Source organism: Schistocerca cancellata, chromosome 3, assembly GCF_023864275.1.
Source record: "Schistocerca cancellata isolate TAMUIC-IGC-003103 chromosome 3, iqSchCanc2.1, whole genome shotgun sequence".
NCBI lineage: Eukaryota > Metazoa > Arthropoda > Insecta > Orthoptera > Acrididae > Schistocerca > Schistocerca cancellata.
The window spans coordinates 684660767-684679780 of NC_064628.1; the positions used below are offsets into that span (position 1 = coordinate 684660767).

Below are 19014 nucleotides of genomic sequence, written 5' to 3' on the forward strand. Positions count from 1 at the left end.
CGCATGGAATCCCTGATGCGCTGATGCAGCCCTGGAAAATGGCGTATTGTATCACAGCCGTCCACAATACGAGCACGAAGAGTCTCTACATTTGGTATCGGGGTTGCGTAGAGAAGAGCTTTCAAATGCCCCCATAAATGAAAGTCAAGAGGGTTGAGGTCAGGAGAGCGTGGAGGCCATGGAATTGGTCCGCCTCTACCAATCCATCGGTCACCTAATCTGTTGTTGAGAAGCGTACGAACACTTCGACTGAAATGTGCAGGAGCTCCATCGTGCATGAACCACATGTTGTGTCGTATATGTAAAGGCACATGTTCTAGAAGCACAGGTAGAGTATCCCGTATGAAATCATGATAACGCGCTCCATTGAGCGTAGGTGGAAGAACATGGGGCCCAATCAAGACATCACCAACAATGCCTGCCCAAACGTTCACAAAAAATCTGTGTTGATGACGTGATTGCACAATTGCGTGCGGATTCTCGTCAGCCCACACATGTTGATTGTGAAAATTTACAATTTGAATCGAGGAAGTACAGCACATACTGACGAAACTGAAATGAGCTCTAACATGGAAATTAAGCATTTCCGGACACATGTCCACATAACATCTTTTCTTTATTTGTGTGTGAGGAATGTTTCCTGAAAGTTTGGCCGTACCTTTTTGTAACACCCTGTATAAGCACCACTCACATCATTTTATTATCGATGCCATATTGTCATCTATGTACCCTGACTCCACTGGGCCAGGGCACAGCAGCCCCATTGGAACAAAGCCCAGTAATGCACAGCGGTGTTCATATAAGATCAGATACTACATATTTCCCCTTTATCCCAATTTATTGATGCCCACGAAGTTTTTTCGATGAAGCTCGATTCAGTTGTGAAGCGTTACATGTATTTTCGTTTACGAAGTCTGTAAAGCGATATTTTGTATATTCATAAGCAACTCATCAATCTCCGAGCAAAATAATATCTGTGCCAAACTAGAGTTTCGTTCAGTTATCAACAAGATTTTGTCCCATACAACCGTATAATCTCTAAAAGTCGATGATAAATTCTGTTTTACAGTTAGCCGTTCATACTCGTACAAAGCGTACCCTGACGTGAGTTATGATATTTTCCCGGCTTAGTATGTATATGAGATATATTTACTAGCGTCGCTCTTCACAATATTTCTACTACTGACCTAATACGTCTGAGATCACCACACGCTGCTTGTTACAACGCCGACTAGTTAACTACTCCAAATATGTGCGAAATAATGCATCAGACTGAGTGACTGGAGACTGCGAAATACATTTTCCGTAACATGAGCAATATAAAATCTTGCTCATTTCCCTGGTAACACGTGAAGTTATTTTGCAGCTCTCTGACAATACGCTTAACTCGAACCCATCAGCTGATGTTTTGCTGAAGTATTAAATGTTTCAAATGGCTCTGAGCACTATGGGACTTAACTGCTGAGGTCATCAGTCCCCTAGAACTTAGAACTACTTAAACCTAACTAACCTAAGGACATCACACACATCCATGCTCGAGGCAGGATTCGAACCTGTGACTGTTGCGGTCGCTCAGTTCCAGACTGTAGCGCCTAGAACCGCACGGCCACTCCGGCCAGCTATTAAATGTTCTGCTTATATAAATGACATAATAGTAGTAAATAACTTCGCGTTCCCTATCGCGCACGCTGAAGCTACAAGTATTGCCATATAACTTCCAACTGGTTTTTCAGTATTTCAGTTGCTGTTTCCTCCAATATTCTCGATTTCCTACTCATCACACACGAGATTTAGATGGATCCTTATCTAAAATGGATGCAAAAAATTAAAAATTTTATCTAGATATATGAAATATATATTAATCGAAATGTTACATGAATTTCTCTATTTCGAGATTGACTGTCTCGTTTCACAACTTAATAACTGTTTCGATAATGAAGTCAAACTGTTGATGTATTAGCATACATACGAACATAGACAATTGTTATGTTGGCTCTAGTGTCCGTCGACAAACAGTACCTACAAACAATAATTTGGGGTATATCCCTATGTGAGTCCGATGTAAAATAAAATGCTTCTGTTAACAGTATAGTTCACCAAATCGCTAGCCATATGACGCAGAGGTTAAGGCATTGAATTCGCCTTCAGGAGGAACGAGGATCGATTTCTCTCTCCTGTCCACTCAGATTTCGAGGTTTTGCTAAACATATGCAGATAGTTCTTGAAAAAGAACAGTTTCCTCCACCGTCTTGCTTCATTATGAGCTTGTGTTCCACCTATAATGTCCTCGGTATCGACTTATCCTCCACCAATACACATAAAAATATCTTAGATGTACGCAAATTGCTCTGTATCTGCACTACTGGAATAAAATTTAAGATAGTCATTTGAACATGAACTACTCTGTATTGGAAAGAAAGACATATTGTCAATGTAAATTAAGTTTTTATTTTATATATTCTTACGACAGAATCACATGAGTATCGACCAGTCAATACAACTGAAGACATTTCTGCAAGCCTGTTACTCGGTATTTCCTTTCAGCAATAACACGTCATATCTGAATGTGAAGCCGAACGAAGTTACTGATTTATCGGTTATACTCTTGTAAGCATTCTTCGTGACGCTATCACTGTCAGTTATATCAGGTAATTATATTCGTCGGATACAAGAATGTAATTTAGATGTAACTGCCTTCTTTACAAGTACGACTAATAAAAAACTAGAGAAGTAAGGTAGACATTTACTTGTTCATGCTACAGAGGAAGTAGGAGTCAGTTTTTGTTTGTCAGAATATGAGGGAATGAATGTTATTAAACATCGCGCAAGCTATAATTATTGCTCTGTTATTACAATTTTGCAAAACAATTTTTTAAAAAGCGTTTGATTCAGTTGGACAAGGATTTTGGAAACGAATTGTCAGCGTCATAGCTGAGGAATACTGATAGCGTTTGCCAGACGTAATTTGACAAAAATGGCAAAAATTTAGATCAGTATTACTTTGATTTGTAACCAACGTATGATAATCTGTTGGTAAATAATATCGTTAAACACTTTACCAGCATTACGCATCGTCCCGTATACAAATCGTGATTGGATACTCACGGAAAGTGTGATTACTGTGGACATTGCTGACCATGCCAACGTGTTAGACTGGTTATGTCAGTGTGCTGTCTCGACCGAATGGAGGACTCGAATTAAATAGGCAAGCGTATGCCACTGGAACTGTACAAGTATATCAATGTACAGCAGTGTGAATCTGATACTGCCTGCCCACCTACCTGTAGCCTCTGACGGAGGAGAAATGCGAACCGTGAGCAAGCGCGAAATGCAGATACATCTCGTTTCGCAACACTGTTGACAGTAAGTGAATGATTAGCTTACATATCATACACTTCCCGACAAGAAAATGAAGCACCCAGAAAGGGACGAGGAAATAAAATGAAGCTTTACGGGCTGAGCAGATATGTAATGCTATTTCAGTGATTAAAAATGACAATTAAATTTACAAAGAACTTGGAAATAAACCCAGTTTTCAGTAAGACATTGCATCTCCTCAGGTCGCGATCCGTGCATTGGCCCGGTCGGGAAGGATGTCATTAAACCGTTGTATCCTCTCTTGAGGCGAATTGATCCACAACTTTTGCAACTGGTCGTCGATAACCTGAATATTGGCTCTGGGACATTTTGACGTCCGAGTTGATCGCACACATGTGACACTGTAGACATGTCTAGGAGCCAACGGCCTTTCAGTCATGGACTGTGCGGCTGGTCCCGGCGGGGGTTCGAGTCCTCCCTCGGGCATGGGTGTGTGTTTTTGTCCTTAGGATAATTTAGGTTAAGTAGTGTATAAGCTTAGGAACTGATGACCTTAGCAGTTAATTCCCATAAGATTTCACACACATTTCTGAACAACGGCCTTGCCGCAGTGGTAACACCGGTTCCCGTCAGATCACCGAAGTTTAGCGCTGTCGGGCTGGGCGAGCAATTGGATGGGTGACCATCTGGTCTGCCGAGCGCTGTTGGCAAGCAGGGTGCACTCACCCCTTGTGAGGCAAACTGAGAGCTACTTGATTGAGAAGTAGCGGCTCCGATCTCGGAAATTGACAAACGGCCTGTAGAGCGGTGTGCTGACCACGTGCCCCTCCATATCCGCATCCAGTAACGCCTATGGGCTGAGAATGACAAGGCGGCCGGTCGGTACCGTTGGGCCTTCATGGCCTGTTCGGGAGGAGTTTAGTTTTAGACATGTCTAGGGCTCTGGCTGGGCACGGGACTACCTCAACATCGCGCAGACAGTTCGTAGACACACGTACCGCATGTGGATGACCATTGTCCTACTGAAAAATGGCACCACGTTCTGATGTTCGAGTTGATCGCACACATGTGATATCTTAGACAGATCTAAGGCTCTGGCTGGGCACGGGAGTGAGTACCTCAGCATCACGACTATTGTCCTACTGAAAAATGGCACCACAATACTGTCTCAAGAAAGGTACCGGATGACGACGCGAATGTTCGGAACATATCTTGTATCGTCAGAGTTCCCTCAGTCACTATCAGCCATGATCTGTACTCATATCCGATGGCTCCTCACACCTTCACGTGAAAAGTAACACTGCCGCACCTCTCAAAACACTGTAAGGATGGGGCAACTCCCCATCTTGTCTCCATATGCTCCGAGGACTGTCATCCGGGATCGTGAAGAACCGCAATTCATAGCCAAACACAATGGGGCGCCATTCATCAACAGTCAACGCTTCCCGGTCACGGCCCACTCCGAACGCAGTCTTCTGCGTTGCGGTGTTAATGATATAGGACGAAATTCCCTAGTCTGACTGCTGCTAGTCTCCGACCATTAGCGCGGGATAACACAGAATGTTGCAGGGAATCCATTACTTGTTCTCGGATGGGCTTACGATGTGATTGGTACGTAACGCGGCGATCCTTCCTCGTGGTGGTCAGACGTCGTTGACCAGAACTTTGGCGGAGAGTATGGTACGCATGTTCTCAAGTTCCCAAGCAGTCTAATATAGGCCTAGTGAACTTTGCACTGAATATTGCAATATTGCACGACACGATCAGCTGGCCAAATGGAGACTCGTAATAGGGCCCCTTTCAAACCGTGTCATGTGCTGATAACGCTGTGTCAAACGTATACGCGGCATCTCCGTGTCCTTCACAATGGTCATTCAGTACCTGTCGCTGTTCAAGCCACTTACATACACTTTCAAACCTGGTATAGATACTAAATACGAGAAATACTCTGGTAGCTGTTCTGTCCGTCACAGAGAATTACAGCTCTGATCATTTACATACTCGTCGATGATGTGTATATCTACGAAGTTACATGGACATCCGACAATGTCATCTGCGTGCTTCGCTTTTTCTTTTTTTTTTTTTTTCCAGGCAGTTTAGGTTTGTTAGTCTGCAGAACCAACGTATAACTTATCAATAACGATAATTTAAGTGCATACGTATCTATAATTGCCAAGTAAATATTAATCCCCTCATTAAATTGTAATTTCTTTGTGCCACATGGATTCCTGTAATCAATACGGGATGCATCCATTGATGTAGTCACAGAGCTGCCTCCCGATGGAGCTTCTGCTGTAAAGTCATTCCGTGCCATCATGAAATTTTTATCTGACGATTTATAACTTTACTCAATCAAATGACTATCGTTGTTTATACTGTTTATGCCCATAAGTCGTATATTAGGGTCTCCTATATACTGAAGTCTTACGAAGTCTTTTTTCAGAGTAATTATCTCCAATACAGCATTTTTTGCAAGTGAAACGTGGAAATTATATTGTAAAGACAACAAATAACTTTTTGACTTGTTGTGTTGCAGAATAACGCGGAAAATTAAATATGTATATCGGATAACTGATGCCGGTCAAATATTTAACAGTGAAATTCGCCAAATTCAGTTGCAGTCAAGTCTTCGAAGGAAGCACTTGAGCTACGAATTCACGACTTCCAGAAACATATGGCCCCAGTATGCGAATATTGATTATTTTTGAGAGGTGCATATGGAGCCTGAAGATGGCATAATGAATTGCCGAAACTGGTAGCGAAAATAAAATAACATCTCAATTGCACGGCTGTTGGGCGAATTTCATTGTGAAATAAATGGATGTAGGTGCAATAGTTCCAGGCGCTTCAGTCTGGAACCGCGCGGCCGCTAGGGTCGCAGGTTCGAATCCGGTCTCGGGCATGGATGTGTGTGATATCCTTAGGTTAGTTAGTTTTAAGTAGTTATAAGTTCTAGGGCACTGATGACCTCAGATGTTAAGTACCATAGTGCTCAGAGCCATTTTTTCATATCAGTTATAGTTTTCAGGAACGATTCGTCTCTTAATACGAGGGCGCGCGAAAAGCAATGCCTTCTAGGTTTTTCTTGAAACGTTTTAAAGCTTTTTACATAAAAAGCATTCTAAACCATTACTGTTCATGTCCCTCTGCCGCTACAGAGCTCCGAATTGTAGTGTGCAACATGACTCCACGTAACGTAAATATTTCGGTGTGTGAGAAACAGGGTGCTGTAATGTAGTTCGGAATTCGAAGAGTTTTTCCACACATGCAGTACTCTCCCCTTCATCATGGCAATGCCTTTCCGCACACGAGAGTGGTGACGTCTTCAGCTTTGCGACGCCTTCGGTTCACTGTTATCGATCATCCTCCACATAGTTCCGACTTGACCCCATCCCATTATCGGCTGTTTAGAAACTAGAAGAACACCTTCGGACTTCACCTTGACAGTGACAGAACAGTCCTAGCATAGGTGAGGTTGTGCTGCATCAGCAGAATCGAACGTACTACAGTGAAAATATCAACAAATTGGTCTCTCGTTGGGAGAAATGTGTTTGTGCGAGAGTGACTGTATGGAGAAATAAACGTGTCGAGATGAAGAATAAAGATCTAGAATGTTAATAACGTTCGTTTTATTTAAAAATCTTTAAAATTTTACACATAAAAATTCGCATGCGATACCTTTCTGCACCCCCTCGTACAAGTCCTAATATTTCATATTTTTAAATAATTATTATCCTTTATTAGACATTTTGTCTCGTTCACTCTTCATTCAGCTTCGTTCCTTGTTTGATCGTTCCACCTGTGAAAACATATTTCCAAGACTTTGATTTTCGTCCTCTACGTTGTTCACGTATCGCACCCTTATCCGGTTGTGTTTCAAACACAGACTTCCATTAAACTTTTTTTTGTTTCAAATTTTATATTTTCGGTTGTCAGAATATGCTTTTCTTTATAGACAGGCGATGTCAAATTGGTTTCATATTTTGAGATTTCCAGAAGGCTTTCGACACTGTTCCTCACAAGCGTCTTCTAACCAAACTGCGTGCCTATCGAATATCGCCTCAGTTGTGCGACTGGATTCGTGATTTCCTGTCAGAACGGTCACAGTTCGCAGTAATAGACGGAAAGTCATTGAGTAAAACAGAAGTAAATCCCGCATTCCCCAAGGAAGTGTTATAGGCCCTCTATTGTTCCTGATCCATTCTAACGACATAGGAGACAATCCGAGTGGCTGTCTTAGATTGTTTGCACCTGATGCTGTCACTTATCGTCTTGTAAAGTCATCAGATGACCAAAACGAATTGCAAATTGATTCATATAGGATATCTATATGGTGCGAAAAATGGCAGTGGACCATGAATAAAGAAAAGTGTGAAGTTATTCACATGAGTACTAAAAGAAATCCACTAAATTTCGATTACGCGATAAGTTACACAAATCTGAAGACTGTAAATTCAACTAAATACTTGGGGATTACAATTACAATTAACCTAAATTGGAACGATCACATAGGTAATGTTGTGGGCAGAGCCAACGAAAGACTGCGATTCATTGGCAGAACACTTAGAAGGAGCAACAGGTATACTAAAGAGACTGCTTACACCACGCTTGTCCGCCCTATTCTGAAGTATTGCTGTGCGGTGCGGGATCCGCATCAGGTGGGACTGACGGATGGCATCGAAAAAGTACAAAGAAGGGCAACCCGATTTGTATTATCGTGAGGGAGGGGAGATAGTGTCACAGATATGATAAGTGAATTGCAGTGGCAATCACTAAAACAAAGGCATTTTTCGTTGCGACGGGATCTTCTCATGAAATTTCAGTCACCAGTTTTCTCCTCCGATTGCGAAAACGTTCTATTGGCACCCACCTACATAGGGAGAAATGATCATCACGATAAAATAAGAGGAATCAGGGCTCGCACAGAAAAATTTAAGTGCTCGTTTTTCCCGCACGCCGTTAGAGAGTTGGACGGTAGAGAGACAACTTGGAGGTGGTTCATTGAACCCTCTGCCAGGCAGTTTATTGTGAATAGCAGAGTAATCACGTAGATTTAGATGAAAGACACATATTTGTTACTATATCTTCCACACATCTTCGTTCTATGTCTGTTCTGCTTCCGAGATAGCAAAATTCGTCCACTTCGTGTCTGTTGTCGAAATTTATTATCTTGGTGTTTTTTCCTGTTTGTTTGTGTACACATCGAATCTAGCCAACGACTGGTACCATCTCATTTTCTGTCCTTATGAGGACGTATTTCTGTATCCGAAATCATTATGATTCTGAGTAAAAGTTAGGTATTATGCTTGTGGCTAGGTATAGTTTCTAAATTATAATTTGTAAATTTGAATCGCCTGGAATAACCTGTGCTCCGTAACAAATTTTTCAAATACCCCTGTCTACTGACCCACATCTGAAGTCTACATCTACATCTACATCCATACTCCGCAAGCCACCTGACAGTGTGTGGCGGAGGGTACTTTGAGGACCTCTATCGGTTCTCCCTTCTCCTCCAGTCTCGTATTGTTCGTGGAAAGAAGGATAGTCGGTATGCCTGTGTGGGCTCTAATCTCTCTGAATTTATCCTCATGGTCTCTTCGCTAGATATACGCAGGAGGGAGCAATATACTGCTTGACTCCTCGGTGAAGGTATGTTCTCGAAACTTCAACAAAAGCCCGTACCGAGTTACTGAGCGTCTCTCCTGCAGAGTCTTCCACTGGAGTTTATCTATCATCTCCGTAACGCTTTCGCGATTACTAAATGATCCTGTAACGATGCGCGCTGCTCTCTGTTGGATCTCCTCTATCTCTTCTATCAACACTGTCTGGTACGGATCCCATACTGGTGAGCAATATTCAAGCAGTGGGCGAACAAGTGTACTGTAACCTACTTCCTTTGTTTTCGGATTGCATTTCCTTAGGATTCTTCCAATGGCATCTGCTTTACCGACGGTCAACTTTATATGATCATTCCATTTTAAATCACTTCTAATGCCTACTCCCAGATAATTTATGGAATTAACGGCTTCCAGTTGCTGACTTGCCATATTGTAGCTAAATGATAAAGGATCTTTCTTTCTATGTATTCGCAGCACATTACACTTGTCTACATTGAGATTCAATTGCCATGCCCTGTACCATGCGTCAATTTGTTGCAGATGCTCCTGCATTTCAGTACAATTTTCCATTGTTACAACCTCTCAATATACCACAGCATCATCCGCAAAAACCCTCAGTGAACTTCCGATGTTATCCACAAGGTCATTTATGTATATTGTGAATAGCAACGGTCCTACGAGACGACGCTGCGGCACACCTGAAATCACTCTTACTTCTGAAGACTTCTCTCCATGGAGAATGACATGCTGCGTTCTGTTATCTAGGAACTCTTCAATCGAATCACACAATTAGTCTTATAGTCCATATGCTTTTAATTTGTTCATTAAACGACTGTGGGGAACTGTATCGAACGCCTTGCGGAAGTCGTCCCTTAGCATCCGATAAGAAAGAAACGACAAAGTCGATTTCTGTGGCGCTCGTCGTGTAGTGGCTGTGCCATCGCAGCTGCCGTCTCGCAGTCTGTCAGGGATGAGTCAGGCGAACTGGTGGATCCCTGCGTCTGGAGGTGACGCTCGCACCCGCATTGTGTCACGTCTGGGCTAGAAGGCAAGGATGCGCGGGAAAAAGTGGAGAACCGTGGACGGCGCGCCGGCGACCCGACTCCCACTGTATGTGTGTGTGTGTGTGTGTGTGTGTGTGTGTGTGAGGTGGGCAGCAGAGGCCGGTTTGCCGGGCGCCGCGCCTTTGTCCGCCGACACAAAGCCAGAGTGCCTCTGCTGCGCTCCGAGACCCAGAAACGATGCGACTCTCTTTCTTAACACTGAAAATAAACTCTCTGGACAAGATATTAGTCAGCCCCCTAAACAAGTACTCTGGCTGCTTTCAGCACTGCAGATGGCGTAGAACACGAGTGACTAAAATTCGGAAGTTACAACCGCCATTCGGGTCCGGGTTACGTGATGTCCCTCATTTGCTACCGACTGGTTATAAAGAAAGTGCAGTTGCTCACAGAGGTCCAGCGTGGGCTGTGATTCTCGTATGCTAGCGAAACTTGGTTGATACGCTAATGCAGAACAGATATACATCGGAAAATAATTACTTCCAATTTTAGCCACCAGGTCCAAAGACAGGGCTGTACAGCATCTCGTCGATGCCTCTGGTGCTCATATTGAAAAAACTCTGAAAGCGGCAAGTAATAATAAAACCAACACTATAACTTACTCTCTTGTTTGACGTTTCCACATCTCGTTCCTAATGATCTTTGGAAACATTTCTATAGGTCTTTCTTGGATTCTGAGCGACAGATTTGAACCTGGTGGCCAAAATTGGAAATAATTTTTTCTAGCGAAAAACGGTTCCACATTAACACATTAGAATATCTGCCAAGTGTTGCTGTCATATGATAATTACAGCCCACAGTGGACATCTGCGACTAGCTGAACTGTAATTATAGCCACCTGGTACTTTGGAGACTTCGTATTGGATTTCATCGTATTTTGTTGTTTCTGCATTATAACCTACCTGTTCTGACAGGATGCCGTTTCAAGGCAATGGCAGATTGAAGATTTATCATAAACGTCAGTCTTGGTACAATTTGTTGCAATTAAACCTTTATGAGATCCTAAGATAAAGAAAACTAAAACACAGAGTTGAAGGTGATCGGCGTGGTCTTATGGGTAGAGAGATGTGGTTATGGAGTCGAAGGAAATAGGTTCGTGTACTCCACCAGTACAATACATTTCTTTTCCATTTTCACATTTGTAATATGTTCTGGTTCCTTCTTATTCACGCAGTAGAAGTATGTTCTGCAATATTCGATATTATTTATATATTATGGCGTGTTCTCTCATGAACGAATTTCTTAGTTTTTTTGACGTCAGTCCGATTATTCTTTCTATTTTGTATTATTGATTGTGACAAATATTTGGCCGCTTACTTCTGAATGTGCGCGATTTCCAAGGGTGTGGTTAGGTAGGAAACCTAGGAGTACAGCTTAAATTGCTGCAAATGAAACGACCAGCAGTCATATTTATATACTAGCTTGTTAAAATACTTTGCTGTTTATTCAGAGTATGTCGTAATCTCCGTGGGTTGGGCAGGAACCTAACAGCAACCACCAGTAACATATATCTTCTTGATTGTCACAAATAAAATACACTGTAAAGAAAAAAAAAAGCCGACGCAGCACGAAGGAATCCTCCTAATGAGAAGAAATCGCGTAGATGTGATGTGCATGTACAGACAGGCAAATGATTACAATTTCAGAAAAACTGGTCGACTTATTCAAGAAAAAGAGCTTCACAAATTGAGCAATTCAACAACGCGTTGGTCCATTTTTGGCCCTCACACAAGCAGTTATTCGACTTGGCATTGACTAACAGAGCTGTTGGATATCTTCCTGAGGGATGCCGTACCAAATTCTGCCCAACTGGTTCGTTAGATCGTCAAAATACAGAGCTGGTTGGCGGGCGCTGCCTATAGCGACCCAAACGTTCTCAATTGGGGAGAGATCCGGCTACCTCGCTAGCCAAAGTAAGGTTTGGCAACCACGAAGACAAAGAGTAGAAACTCTCGTCGTTCGTGGTCGGGAATTATCCTGCTGAAATGTAAGCGCAGGATGGTTTGCCGTGAAGGACAACAAAATAGGGCACAGAATATCGTTGACGTACCGCTGTACTGGAAGCGTGCAGCGGTTGAGAACCAAAGGGGTCTTGCTATGAAAAGAAACGACAACCCAGACCATCACTCCTGGTTACTGGGCCTTACAGCGAACGGCTGTCAAGCTGGTAACCCATCGCTGTCCATGGCTTCTCCAGACATCTCTTCGCTGGTCATCGGGACTCTGTTCAACACGAGATTCATCACTGAAGACAATTCCATTCCAGTCAAGAAGATTCCCATCCGAAAACATGTCTGGAGACGCCCTGGACAGTGGTGGGATACCAACCTGAGTCCGCCTCTTGCGATGTCTAGTGGTCAGTCCCACATTACAAACGAGTGTCCACATACTTTTAATCAGATAGTGTATATCTTCCGCGAACAACATTGCTCTATCACTCTCCCGTAATTTTTTTTTTAATTCAGCTAGAGCAACAGTAAGGATAACATGAAACGCTGCCTTACACCGTTCTAAAACAGGCACTTTTCTTCGTCGACCTTCCACTTTTATTGCTCCCACTTGTGTTTTGCGAACTGAGTGGCCAAAATTTACGAGAACTGTTGCCCCTTTTGAAGATGAGCCGTGCATGGCGCCCGAATGTTGAAGCTGGGAGTTGCGTATGGCGCGAATATAGATGCTGCAGTTGGGCAGTCTGTTACAGAGATACGTGCAGTGAATATGGCAATACGTCACGAGTTAACCCTGCAAGATACATGAATCGTTGCAGGCTAGAGATTACACGAGAATTCAGATATCCGAAGTCACCAGTGTCTATGGTGAATTCACAGTACAGTAGAGACAATTTATCCACTCTCGTAAACAGCGGCATAGGATGAATGTTTTACGAACGGACGCCACGTCAGATCCGCAGTCTACTAGCAAGGGAATCTCATATTTTAAAGAGAAAAAAATTAACTCGCAACGTATCAGCACCAGCAGTCGACCCCGCGCGAAAATGTTCTTCTGAAATCACTATTTTTAAGCTTTCACATGCACCGACCGTTTGTCGCTCACTCCGCCCCACTGGAGCCGTCTAATGTGCGAGCCCAAGTACTGTACAGAGGGGTGATAGTAACCAGGACCCCCTTTACGCGGGGTGTTGATGGCGAGGGAAGAGCAGGGGAGAGGTGGATACCTCTGCCCGATGTGTTTTGAAATCTTGTTGGAGAACACATGTTATTCCACGCGAAAAGTAGTAGATAATTTGAATACAATCACCAGCTGAGTACGGGACATTGATAGAATCAACGGGGAGAGTTTAAAATGTGTGCCCGAGCGGGATTCGAACCAGGGATCTCTTGCTTACTAGACAGGCGCTCTAGCCGCTTTTGTTCGTTATTGGTCGTAGTGGACATCACATGATATCCCCTGAAGTCCATTGTCGATCCCTTCACTCAGTTTTTTTTATTACAGAGTCCAGGTAATTCTCTGACTGAGAACGCTGAGCTACCGCGCCAGTAGCCCGTAAGCTACCGAGGACACAGGAATTAGCGCGGCTCCCATCTCCCCCCCGCCCCCCACCCTCGCCTCCATCCGCCCCGCCTCTCCCTCAGCAGGCTCACATTCTCAACATACTTCACACACTACGAAAATAGTGCCCCCTGCCCATTAACCTCAATGCTCGTGGTAAGGCTTCTTCGATGGAGGGCCCTAGGAAGAATGGAAGCAGGAGAGTCGCAAACTGTTGTGACCCGATGGTTTAATGTAAATCGTTTTGTTGCTTCTCATACGAGATGCATTCAAGTTCTAAGGCCTCCGATTTTTCTTATCCGGACTGGAAAGAGATAAAAACATACGCATTGTTTTAAAATGAGGCCGCATTCATTGTCAATACGTCCCAGAGATGGCAGCACCGTACGGCAGATGGAATTTTACCGCCAGCGGCGAGAATGAGAACTGTTTTAAATATTTAAAATGGCGACGTTTTCCTTACTTGAACAGCGTGCAATCATTCGTTTTCTGAATTTGCGTGGTGTGAAACCAATTGAAATTCATCGACAGTTGAAGGAGACATGTGGTGATGGAGTTATGGATGTGTCGAAAGTGCGTTTGTGGGTGCGACAGTTCAATGAAGGCAGAAGATCGCGTGACAACAAACCGAAACAACCTCGGGCTCGCACAAGCCGGTCTGACGACATGATCGAGAAAGTGGAGAGAATTGTTTTGGGGGATCGCCGAATGACTGTTGAACAGATCGCCTCCAGAGTTGGCATTTCTGTGGTTTCTGTGCACACAATCCTGCATGACGACCTGAAAATGCGAAAAGTGTCATCCAGGTGGGTGCCACGAATGCTGACGGACGACCACACAGCTGCCCGTGGGGCATGTTGCCAAGCAATGTTGACGTGCAACGACAGCATGAATGGGACTTTCTTTTCGTCGGTTGTGACAATGGATGAGACGTGGATGCCATTTTTCAATCCAGAAACAAAGCGCCAGTCAGCTATATGGAAGCACACCGATTCACCGCCACCAAAAAAATTTCGGGTAACCGCCAGTGCTGAAAAAATGATGGTGTCCATGTTCTGGGACAGCGAGGGCGTAATCCTTACCCATTGCGTTCCAAAGGGCACTACGGTAACAGGTGCATCCTACAAAAATGTTTTGAAGAACAAATTCCTTCCTGCACTGCAACAAAAACGTCCGGGAAGGGCTGCCCGTGTGCTGTTTCACCAAGACAACGCAGCCGCACATCGAGCTAACGTTACGCAACAGTTTCTTCGTGATAACAACTTTGAAGCGATTCCTCATGCTCCCTATTCACCTGACCTGACTCGTAGTGACTTTTGGCTTTTTCCAACAATGAAAGACACTCTCTGTGGCCGCACATTCACCAGCCGTGCTGCTATTGCCTCAGCGATTTTCCAGTGCTCAAAACAGACTCCTGAAGAAGCCTTCACCGCTGCCATTGAATCGTGGCGTAAGCGTTGTGAAAAATGTGTAATTCTGCAGGGTGATTACGCCGAGAAGTAACGCCAGTTTCATCGATTTCGGGTGAGTAGTTAATTAGAAAAGAAATCGGAGACCTTAGAACTTGAATGCACCTCGTATATGACGACAGTTTATAGTGATCGAAACTGTATCCCGAAGAACACGGCAGAGACGCGTATGTGTGATATCCGAAAGAGAAGACCGTTACTTGGTTGTAAGGGCACGATGGTACCGTCTTCGTACTGAACCTGGCATCTGACATCGCTGCATCCTCAGGACGTGTTGCATCGAGACAAACGGTGTACAGAAGGCTTCGGCAGAGTGGCCTTTATTGTCGCAGAGCTGCTGCATGTTACCTCTGACGCTTATTCACAGAAGGGAACGTCTAGAATGGAATCGTCAACTTGCCACCTCGGCGGTCCAACAATTGGCCAATGTTGTTTCCACAGATGTGTCCCTATTTGGTCTGGAGAGTCATTCTTGACAGATTCCCGTCTGGAGGGAAGGTAGAACAGGATTCGGGGAGCCAAAGATTGTGGAAAGAGACCGACGTCTAGGAGGACCCCTAATGGTGTGGGCAGAGGCCACTCAGCCACTCGAATACTTCTTCATGATATTGTATGGGTGAATAAGCATGTTTCAACTGCTGTCAGGTATCGTGACGAGACCTCAAGTGTGGTTGTTACGAGGTGCAGTGGGCCCATACTTCGTAACGGTGGACGACAGTGCTCGCCCTTATAGAGCACTGTTGGTTGATGTTTTCATTGGAAATGTAAGACATTGCACGTATGGCATAGAGCACGTCTGGGAGGCACTAGGGAGACGGGTTGCATCAAGGCAATGTCCACCAACCACTCTCCAAGATTTGCGAGGAGCGCTGCAGAAAGAATGGGAGTTACTGCCTCAACATGAGATCGGTGCCATCATTCACAGCATGTTGCGTCATTGCCAGGCCTGTATTGCTGTCAGAGGTGGTCACACTCCATTTTGAGCACATTAACCATTTGTTGGAATATGTGTGCTAATCCGTTAAGTTGGAAAAACATGAATAACATTTCTGTTGCATCTGTTTACGTTCTGTATTATTTACACTACTGACCATTAAAACTGCTACACCACGAAGATGACGTGCTACAGACGCTAAATTTAACCGACAGGAAGAAGATGCTGTGATGTACAAATGATTAGCTTTTCAGAGCATCCACACAAGGATGGCGCCGGTGGCGACACCTACAACGTGCTGACATGAGGAAAGATTCCAACCGATTTCTCATATTGAAACAGCAGTTGACGTTGTTGTGATGCCTCGTGTAAGGAGGAGAAATGCCTACCATCGCGTTTCCGACTTGCATAAAGGTCGGATTGTAGCCTATCGCGATTGCGGTTTATCGTATCGCGACATTGCTGCTCGCGTTGATCGAGATCCAATGACTGTTAGCAGAATATGGAATCGATGGGTGCAGGAGGGTAATACGGAACGCCGTGCTGGATCCCAATGGCCTCGTATCACTAACAGTCGAGATTACAGGCATCTTATCCGCATGGCTGTAACGGATCGTGCAGTCACGTCTCAATCCCTGAGTCAACAGATGGGGACGTTTGCATCTGCACGAACAGTTCGACGACGTTTGTAGCAGCATGGACTATCAGCTCGGAGACCATGGCCGCGGTTACCCTGGAGGCTGCATCAGAGACAGGAGCGCCTGCGATGGTGTACTCAACGACGAACCTGTTTGCACGAATGGCAAAACGTCACTTTTTCGGTGAATCCAGGTTATGTTTACAGCATCATGATGGTCACATCCGTGTTTGGCGACATCGTGGTGAACGCACACTGGAAGCGTGTATTCGTCATCGCCATACTGGCGTATCACCCGGCGTGATGGTATGGGGTGCCATTCGTTACACGTCTCGCTCACCTCTTGTTCGCACTGACGGCACTTTGAACAGTGGACGTTACATTTCAGATGTGTTACGACCCGTGGCTCTACCCTTTATTCGATCCCTGCGAAACCCGACATTTCAGCAGGATAATGCACGACCACATATTGCAGGTCCTGTACGGGCCTTTCTGGATACAGAAAATGTTCGACTGGCGCCCTGGCCAGCACATTCTCCAGATCTTTCACCAATTGAAAACGTCTGGTCAATGGTGGCCGAGCAACTGGCTCGTCACAATACGCCAGTCACTGCTCTTGATGAACTGTGGTATCGTGTTGAACCTGCATGGGCAGCTGTACCTGTACACGCATCCAAGCTCTGTTTGACTCAATGCCCAGGCGTATCAAGGCCGTTATCACGGCCAGAGGTGGTTGTTCTGGGTACTGATTTCTCAGGATCTAAGCACCCAAATTGCGTGAAAATGTAATCACATGTCAGTTCTAGTATAATATATTTGTCCAATGAATACCCGTTTATCATCTGCATTTCTTCTTGGTGTAGCAATTTTAATAGTCAGTGGTGTACATTGATTCTACTTTACTATCATCTGTTTTCACAGTTTTGTAACAAAATAAATGCAGGCTTGCAAATTTTCCGTTTGTTGATTTAATTTTGGACACCAGTGTAGTATGCTTACTAGTTGCGAGACAGCACCTTCATAAAATCTTTAGCAACGTATCTGCCGTGAGGACATTAACACTGATTGCTCCCTCCCTTCACATCTCTACTTTTTCCTCTGCCCGGTGCCAACAATACTGAAATGAGGAAATGAGAGACTCCTTTTTAACACAGGAACTACGTTTGTGATCGCCCGTAGATGGATGTCTGAACGCATCCTCGGCGCCGGCGCCGGCGCTGCCGCTCTCCGCCCTGTGACGCTCAGTGTGTTTGGCTCGTGGCGTGTGGCGGGTCCAGGCAGCGCCTGCAAGCAGGTTACGCCCGGCGCCCGGCGCCGCTGCCCTGTGATCAGGTGCGCCGTTTCGGCGGCCTCATTAGGCGATTACTCACGCCTCTCCTCCAGGAGGCGTCGCACCAAGGCCAGGCCTCTGGCATCGCCCTCTCCGAGCATTGGCAGGTCAAATCTGTGATCTTCTCCGTAACGCCGTTTACGTACACTCCTGTACAATTACGTAGCCGTAGGAAATCTCAACAGGTCTTCGTTTTTTACCACGGTGTGTTGAATAGTATCGGTAGATGTATTCATGTCACGTATATCACACGGTCGACCTTCCCGCTTCCGAGCAGATCCCGCTAGAGGGCCCCAAAATGTAGTGTGTAACATGGCGGTGTGTAAAGTAACTGTATCAGTGCGTAAGAAACAATAATATTGCTCTCGGGTGTGCAGCCGGATCATGACGTTATCTTGACACAATATTTCAGCGGTCCAATTGGCCGCCATCTTCAGCGGCGGCCCCTATATAGGCCGCACGAGGCCCACAACGCGTGCGCGAGGTGTCATAACTGCCCTCTAGCGCAAGTAAACATACCGCGCCGCCAGTGGTGCAAACAGGTAAAATCGACATATCACTATCAAAAATCGCTATCGTTGTCCTCGATGGTGAGTGTCCATCGGAGGTGAGGGTAACACCTGGAGTGCCCCAGGGAAGTGTGGTAGGTGCGCTGTTGTTTTCTATATACATAAATTATCTTTTCGATAGGGTGGATAGTAATGTGCGGCTGTTTGCTGATGATGCTGTGGTGCACGGGAAGGTGTCGTCGTTGAGTGACTGTAGGAGGATACAAGATGACTTGGACAGGATTTGTGATTGGTGTAAAGAATGGCAGCTAACTCTAAATGAGGATAAATGTAAATTAATGCAGATGAATAGGAAAAAGAATATCGTAATGTTTGAATACTCCATTAGTAGTGTAGCGCTTGACACAGTCACGTCGCCGGCCGGAGTGGCCGTGCGGTTCTAGGTGCTACAGTCTGGAACCGCAAGACCGCTACGGTCGCAGGTTCGAATCCTGCCTCGGGCATGGATGTGTGTGATGTCCTTAGGTTAGTTAGGTTTAAGTAGTTCTAAGTTCTAGTGGACTGATGACCTCAGAAGTTGAGTCCCATAGTGCTCAGAGCCATTTGAACCATTTGACACAGTCACGTC

General features: G+C 44.8%; 1 protein-coding gene and 1 pseudogene across 1 annotated transcript in view; both read left to right on the forward strand.

The window, feature by feature from the left end:
- LOC126176510 (serine/threonine-protein kinase par-1-like) overlaps window positions 1-19014 on the forward strand; it is a 488353-nt gene that overhangs the window by 6815 nt on the left and 462524 nt on the right. The gene's annotated exons all lie outside the window — the stretch shown is intronic.
- LOC126177548 (5S ribosomal RNA) lies at window positions 3911-4028 on the forward strand (annotated as a pseudogene).